Below are 7,671 nucleotides of genomic sequence, written 5' to 3'. Positions count from 1 at the left end.
GCGCGGTGCGTGTCTGGGGGGCCAGGCCTGCCCCCAGCGGGGCTCAGGACCGGGCACAGCGGGGGCCCGGGCCCTCTGGCCAGGGGCAGGTGCCAGACGGGGAGGAGCTGGTGCCCGCTGCGGCGCGGCCCACGCAGCGTGAATCATGCAGCTGGCATCTCCCTGCCCCTCCCCGGCTTCGCCCCTGGGCTATGAAAAGCAAAGCAAAGCGGCAGGGAGAGGCAGGGCCGTGGCCCCGTCTGCCCGGGCTCTACCACACTTGTCTTGTCTGGGCTGGGGGGCCACAGCCGAACCCCTGCGGGCAGACCCGGAGCATGGGCACCTGCTCCACCGGGCACGGACCAGCCCCCCGGGTCTCCCAGCAGGTTGTGGGGGCAGGAGACCACCTGAACCACGGGGCCACACAGGAGATGAGGGGCTGAGCCATCGCCAGGGGCTGCCGTGGGGACCCCGAACAGTGGTGCTGGCAGGTTGGGTACCCAGGAGCCACTGCTGCCCGGCTGCTGCCCCGGGCACGTCTGCAGCCCCCCACTCAGGTCCACCGAGGGCTCGGGCCCCGGAGACAGGCACCTCTGGCAGCCTGGCTCCAAAGCAAGCATGTTGCCTTGCGTGACGTGCACCGGTCCTGGAACAGGGGTGGGCATCATCGGTGTGGGCACGCTGTCCGGTCCCTGCCTGCACCCTGATGCCTGGTCTCCGGGCCCGGTGATCAGCGCCCCGCTGGCATTCCCCGCCAGCTGCCTCTGCAGAGCAGCAAGTTGCTTTGCTGGGAGCATCGCGGGGTCCTGGAGCCCCCTGCACCCGCACGGCCTGGGGCTGGGTCTCACGGCTTCCACCTTCCTGAGCAGCCCACACGCCCTTGACCTTCGTGGCTGCACTGGAGGCTTCAGGGCCTGAAGCAGCAGCTGGATGGAGCCCCCCAATGGGGTTCAAGACAATGTCGTGGGCCTGATCCTCAGCCTGGAGAGTCCCCGGTTTCCCCTAGCCCCAGTCTGGGGGGGCCCGTGCCTCCCCTGCTCCTGGGTGGGGAGCTCTCCCCTGGGATGGGACTTTCCCCGGAGAGGAGGGCGGCCGGGTGTGAGTAACTGCTCTGGTATTCGCTCCCCGCTTGCACGCTCCAAGCCTGCTCACCGCGCTCGTGCCCCCGGGCACAGGCAGGGAACGCCCAGCCCCGGTCCGCTCCGTTCGGTCCCTGGGCCCAAGTGTGGCCAGGGGGCTGCACCCTGGTGACCCCCCACCCTGGGGACAGGGGGCTGACGTGGGGCAGCTGCCCCAAGATGCCCTCAAGCTGCATGGCCCTGCTTGCTTTGTGGGGGCATGGATCCCGGGCTGTCTGGGCAGAGAACCCAGGAGTCCTGGGACCTCCCTCCCAGTGGGGCACGTGGACGGACTGGAGCAGACTGGCCCCTGCCCCCCCACAATGATACCCGTGTCCCAGGCTGGCAGGGCTCCGGCCCCTTCACCCCAGCGCTTGCATGGCCAGGCTCACCTGCAGGGGGTGCTCTCACGCCAGCCCCCGACTCCCGCTGTGGTGCCATTGGCCGACCCCCCTGTCAAGTGGCATCACGTCTGCTCCCCAATTGGTCGGTGGTTCATTGAAGGTGGCAGCCTTGGGGGGTTTTTGGGGTTGCCATTGGCTGAGAGGTGCCGCGCTCCCACCCCCTATAGGCGTGGGCGTGTCCAGGTCGTTATTGGGGCAATAAAGCCCAGCCAGCGGTGAGGCCAGTCTGGTCTGGGGAGCCCCCGAAGGGGCCTGATCCCAGCACGGGAGGGCCAGGGCCGGGGAGCCACCTCCAGCTAGAGCAGAATCAGGATCGGGGCCACGGGGGGAGCAAAGGTGGGGGGAGAAGGAGGCCGGGCCGGGAGGCGCCGACATGAAAGCGCAGCGAGGCAGGGCGGATGAAAGGCCCCGCGCCCCTGCCCGGGGTGCACTTCAAGGGGCCGGGTGGAGCTGGGAGCCCTGTAATCCCCACGCTGCCTGCTCTCATGTGGTTGCCTGCAGCTGCCTGCGGTCGCCCCAGCCCCGCTGCTCCGCTCCGCGCAGGGACTTTCCAGCTGGGGGGAGAGGGGGGGACTTAATGACAGCCTGGGAGGTGCCCGCCAGCGCCCTGTAATCACCGCACAGGGGGCGGCGGGCATGGAGCACGTGCAGGGCCACGGAGACCCCAGGGGAGCGGGGAGCCCCTCTGGGGGGGGCTGCAGGTCGGGAGTGAGGGGCACCGGCAGAGCTGGGGGGGGGGGGGCATCCCACAGCCGGGGGGTGCATGATGCCCAGGATAAAGGGAAGAGGGCAGCTGAGCCCTAAGCCTGGCAGTGGGGGGTATCCAGGCTGCAACCCCCTTGCTCTTTGCCCCCCCTGTCTGGTGGCATCAGGCTTCAAGTGCAAACCTCGAGAGCCCCAAATGGGGCTTCCCCCCTCACCAGATACCGGGGCCACCGGCTCCCCCTCTGCAGCCAGGGCTGGACCTGAGCCTCGCTCCACCCCTGGCTGCAAAACCCACCCCACCCCGGGGCCAGTGTGCACGCTGGGTGATGGGGGCCGTATCCCGGCCTGGCCCCGAGGGAAGCCAGAAGCTGGCAGGGCCCCACAGCAGCCCCACCCCAGGTGCCAGCAGCTCCCGTCGCTCCCGCAGCCAGAGGCACCCGGGCACGTAAGCTGGGGCGGGAGCACGTGGCCGTGCGCTGGGTGCCGCCGGGGACAGGGGACACCGGGCCACTTGCAGCCCGTCAACCCCATCAAACCTCCTGGCTCAGGGGTGGCTCAGCCCTGCCGTGCTCAGCGCCCTTCACCCGTCCCTGCTGGCTCCCCCTTTGCCCCATTTCTCAGGCTCAGCCCCACCTCCCATTGCTGCTCCATATGTCCGGGGGTTGAAGCCCCCCACAGAGGCGCTGGGTGCTGGGGCTGTGCCCGGCTGTGCCAATGCTCCTGTTGGGACGCAGCCCCGCAGGGTCCTGGCTACAGGCTCTTGGCCCACACTCACGCTGCCTTGTGGGGGAAGGCAGGGTTTTGCCCCCTGCTCAGCCTGGCCCAGCCTTGCGGGGGTTTCCCCTCCTGCAGCACGGCCTGGGCCTGGGCTCTCTGCAGCGCCCACCCCCCGGCAGCAGCAGGACGCTGGGCTGCGGACCCCGGTGTGTCCCGGGGGCGGGGGCGATGCCCGGGGCTGTGTCGGGGCGACGGTGTTGTGCGACTCTGAGCTTGCACACGGGTTTATCTGGGCGGGTCTGATCCAGCCTCGACCCCACAGCTCCCTGCTGTCTCTGATTCAGTTTGTCTCTAAGGGGCACTTCAGCCTTCGGCCAGACAGCTGCGGTGGGCACCGGGCTCGGGGCCTTCTCCTGAGATGGGGGAGCCCCTCGGACACCCACGGGCTTTCCTGGAAGCTCCTGCCCACACAAGGGGCACAGCCCATGGGTCTTGTACCCAGCCCCGTCAGCCCTCCGGGACTCCCCAGCCCGGCCCCAGGGCCCTTCCCTGGGTGCAGACGGGCTGGAGGGGAGGCAGAGCCGGGTGCAGGCCTGGAGGAAGCTTCCTGGCTCCTGGCAGCTGAGTGCAGCACCCGCCCTGGCACGTCCCTTCCTGGAGCTGGGGGGGCACAAGGTCCCCCCAAGCTGGGCAGGCCAGGGGCACCCTGTGGCCTCCCCCTGGAGCCACGGGGAAATGCCTGCCCGCCTGGCCCTGCTTCCCGCACCCCAGCCCCAGCTCCGGCGCCCAGGGCTAATTCCAGCCTCCCATCCGGGCGAGGCTGCGTCGTGCCCATGCCGCACCCCAGAGGTGGCTGCATCTCAGGCTGGGCCTGGACGTGCGTCAGCCCCTGCACTGCCGGGGCCTGCGGGGCCGGAGCAGCTGGGGAGCATTGCAGAGAGGCGCTAATTATTTAAGGCGGGACGGGATAGGGTAGGCGCTGCACCGGGGGGGCCGCGGGCTGGCTCCCAGGCCGGCTCTGCTCCCACACGCCGGGCCCTGCTCGGCATCTCGCCGGCGCTTTCATGTCAGGGATTCACGCCAGCTTTGCATAACGAGCGCCGGCAACGCAGGGGGAACATGGGGAGTGGGGGCTGCTATGGGGCCCAGGCGCCTGGGCCGGGGACAAGGAGCCTGGCCAGGGTGCCAGGGGCAAGGGGACCATGCCAGTCCTCCCTGGGCGATGGCTGCAATCCCCCCCTGCCTCTCCTCCAGGCTGACTCCCACCGTGTCCCTTCCAGCCGTCCCGCAAGGGCCCTGATCCGGGACCCCCAGCTGCACTCGCTGCTCTGGATGCCCCCCAGGTGACACAGACTGCAAGATGAGGAGCCCCCCACCCCTGCCGTGGTGCCCAGGATGGCACTGAGCGGCAGGCGCTTGGAGCAGACATGCTCAGGCAACCATAGAAATCCCAGACTCCCAGCGCCGCGGGGCCGGCAGGGAGCGGCAGGGTCACATCCAGCCCGAGGTAGGATCAGCCCAAGACAAACCCCGTGTGCCACCTTGGAGCCAGACAACACCGTCGCCTCTGACAGCCCCCGGCATCGCCCCCGCCCCTGGGATAAAGGGGGGCCGCGGCCCTACCTGCACCCCAGCTTTGAGGAGGGCTCAGGGGAGCAGGCAGGACAAGCCCAGCTCAGCCAGAGCCCTCGGCACTGGGGGAGCCCCCCAAGTGGAGAAGCACGGGGGTGTCTGGGAGCTGGCAGCTGTTGCCCGGCCCTGGGGAAAGGCAAGGATCAGTGGGGCCATGACCAGCTCCAGGGCTCCGTGACCCCCACTTCCAGTCCAGCGGGGTCCCCGTGCTCCCACACACACTGCCCTGGTGCTGGGGGTGCTGGGCTGGCCCTGTGTGCCCCGAGGCACCATGGGGGAGATACCGAGGTGTCTGGGCACCTTGAGGCCCCTGCCCCTCTTGCACTCTGGGGTGCGGCCTGGCCTGGTCCAGCCCTGACCTCCCCGGCAGGGTCACGGAGACCCCCTTATCCCAACCCCAGAGGGCAAGAGCTGGAGGGGCAGCCCCCCGCTGCCCCGAGCACCCCCGTCGCCGGAGCCGCGTGGCAGCGCCAGGCCTGTGATTAACAGTACAGTTCAGCCTCGTTCCGCAGCACACGGCAATTACACGCAGTGCAACCCCCAATTAGCTGAGGGAGTGGAAATAAGTGTGTGTGCCTGTGTACGTGCGTGCTTGTGTGTCTGTGAGCGCGCGTGTGGATACGTGTGCATGTGTACATGCCTCTGTATGTGTGTATGCATGCATGCATGTGCCTCTGTACGTGTGTGAGCATGCATCCCCATCTGTGCGCACACATAGACATGTGTGTACTCCATCGAAGCATGTGTGCTTACATGTGTGTGCATGCACCTGCGTGTACATGTGTGCTGCAAGCATAGACCTGTGTGTTCCTGCATGCATACATGGGTGAAAACGCGTGTGCATCCATATGTGTGCATGCATGTATGTGTACATGGATGTGCATGCGTGTGTGCCTGCATGCCTGTACTGCATACCAGTACGTGTGTGCATGCGGGTAGGAACCAGGGAGATTCTGTGCCCCACTAATGCCACGTCAGGGCCAGACGTGCCATGCTTGGTGTCCAGCTGCCTTGGCCTCCCCTCGTCCTGTCTCCCCCTCCTCAGCCCCTGGAGGTCACATGTGTGTTGGCGTGTTCCCCGGGTTACCACATCTCTTGCAGATGGGATGGGGGGCCCCCAGGGTTTCCAGCCCCCTCCCCTGAGATCCCCCAGCCCCTACTGCTCCAACCGGGGAGCCAATAGCTCCAGACCCTGTGGTCCAGGGACCTGCACAGTGTCCGGAGGCCTGGGTTACATGCGTGGCTGCGGCTGCTCTCATGATGTGTCCTGGGGGTGGGGGGAGCTGACAGGAGCCCCCCAAGCCCCACTCCTCCAAGCTGGGCCTAGGTGCCTTGCAACCCCCCACCTGCGGCAGAGGCAGATATGCCCACGCCTGGGTGGACAGGGGACGGTTGCGGTCCCTCCAGGCTGCACAACAGGCTCGCGCCCCTTCTGCAGCTGGGGAGGGGGAGACGGTCCCCCCCGGCCAGCCCCACGGGGGGGTAGGGGGGGGGACACCCTCCTGCGGCCGCGGCTGGGGGCGATAATGACAGGGTGACGCCGGCAGCCGCTCTTCCCTGACATTCCGTGGGTGGATAAGTACAGGCCCAGAGCCCCTGCGATGGCCTCGGCCCGTGCACAGCGCCCCGCCACATCTGGCCACGGCTGCACCAGGGCCGGCACAGCTGGCAGGGGGATGGGGCAGGAGGGGACAGGCTGGGCCTGCCCCCCTGGAGCTGGGGGCTGCAGGATCCTGGCCCTGATGACAAGGCAATGCAGGGAGAAGCTGCCTTTGGGCAGAGTCGGCCTGGTCCATCCATGTGTCCTACGCCCCGTACTGCAGACCCAGAGTCTCCCTGGGGTCTCAGGTTGGGCATGAGGTGCCTTGGAGCTGGGAAGATGTGTCGAGGCTGCAATAGGGGCCCTGGAGAGACCCCCTGAGACCTCCCACCGGAGCCATGGCACGGGCTGGGCTCCTCCCTGTGCAGCTGCTCAGCCCCTGGCTTCTTTGCTGGGGGAGGCTGGAGCTGGCCCACAGAGCCCTCCTGGCCCTGGGTCCGCCTGGGCCAGCTCAGCCAGGGCAGCTCCCCTGTGCTGGGGGGTCTCTGGGTGCCCAGGGAAGGGAGCAGCTGGGTGCCCGTGGGCAGCACCAGAGCTGTGGGGAAGCCTCGGTGGAGGCCGGGACGGCTCGCTTCCTTGCTCACATCTGGCGAGCAGGTGTGAGAGCAGCGGGGGCTGCGGGCGGCTGCAGCTGGAGGGAGCCGTGCCCTCTGCCGGGGACCCTGGAGCGTGGGGGGAGCAGGGGGAAGGGAGCACGTCTGCACCAGGAGCTCAGGGGGCCCAGCACCCACCGCACCCATGCTGCACAGGGCTCAGCATCTACTGCATCCGTGCTGCACACAGGGCTTAGCACAGCTGCCCAGGGGCTCAGCCCACACTGCATCAGTGCTTCACAGGGGCTCAGCCCGCACTGCACCCGCATTGCACAGGGTTCAGCACCCACTGTATCTGTGCTGCACAGGGCTTAGCACCCACTGCACCCACACTGCACAGGGCTCAGCACCTCCTCCATCCCTGCTGCACAGGGCTTAGCACCCACTGCACCCACACTGCACAGAGCTCAGCACCTCTTCCATCCGTGCTGTACAGGGCTTAGCACCCACACTGCACAGAGCTCAGCACCTCCTCCATCCGTGCTGCACAGGGCTTAGCACCCACTGCACCCACACTGCACAGGGCTCAGCACCTCCTCCATCCGTGCTGCACAGGGCTTAGCACCCACTGCACCCACACTGCACAGGGCTCAGCACCTCCTCCATCCGTGCTGCACAGGGCTTAGCACCCACTGCACCCACACTGCACAGGGCTCAGCACCTCCTCCATCCGTGCTGTACAGGGCTTAGCACCCACTGCACCCACACTGCACAGGGCTCAGCACCTCCTCCATCCCTGCTGCACAGGGCTTAGCACCCACTGCACCCACACGGCACAGAGCTCAGCACCTCCTCCATCCGTGCTGCACAGGGTGTAGCACCCACTGCACCCACACTGCACGGGGCTTAGCACCCACTGCACCCACACTGCACAGAGCTCAGCACCCAATGTGCACCCCATGCACTGAGGTCCTTTGGAAATC

The sequence above is a fragment of the Alligator mississippiensis genome, chromosome 4 (assembly GCF_030867095.1).
Source record: "Alligator mississippiensis isolate rAllMis1 chromosome 4, rAllMis1, whole genome shotgun sequence".
In the NCBI taxonomy this organism is placed as follows: domain Eukaryota; kingdom Metazoa; phylum Chordata; order Crocodylia; family Alligatoridae; genus Alligator; species Alligator mississippiensis.
This window is presented reverse-complemented; position numbering follows the sequence as displayed.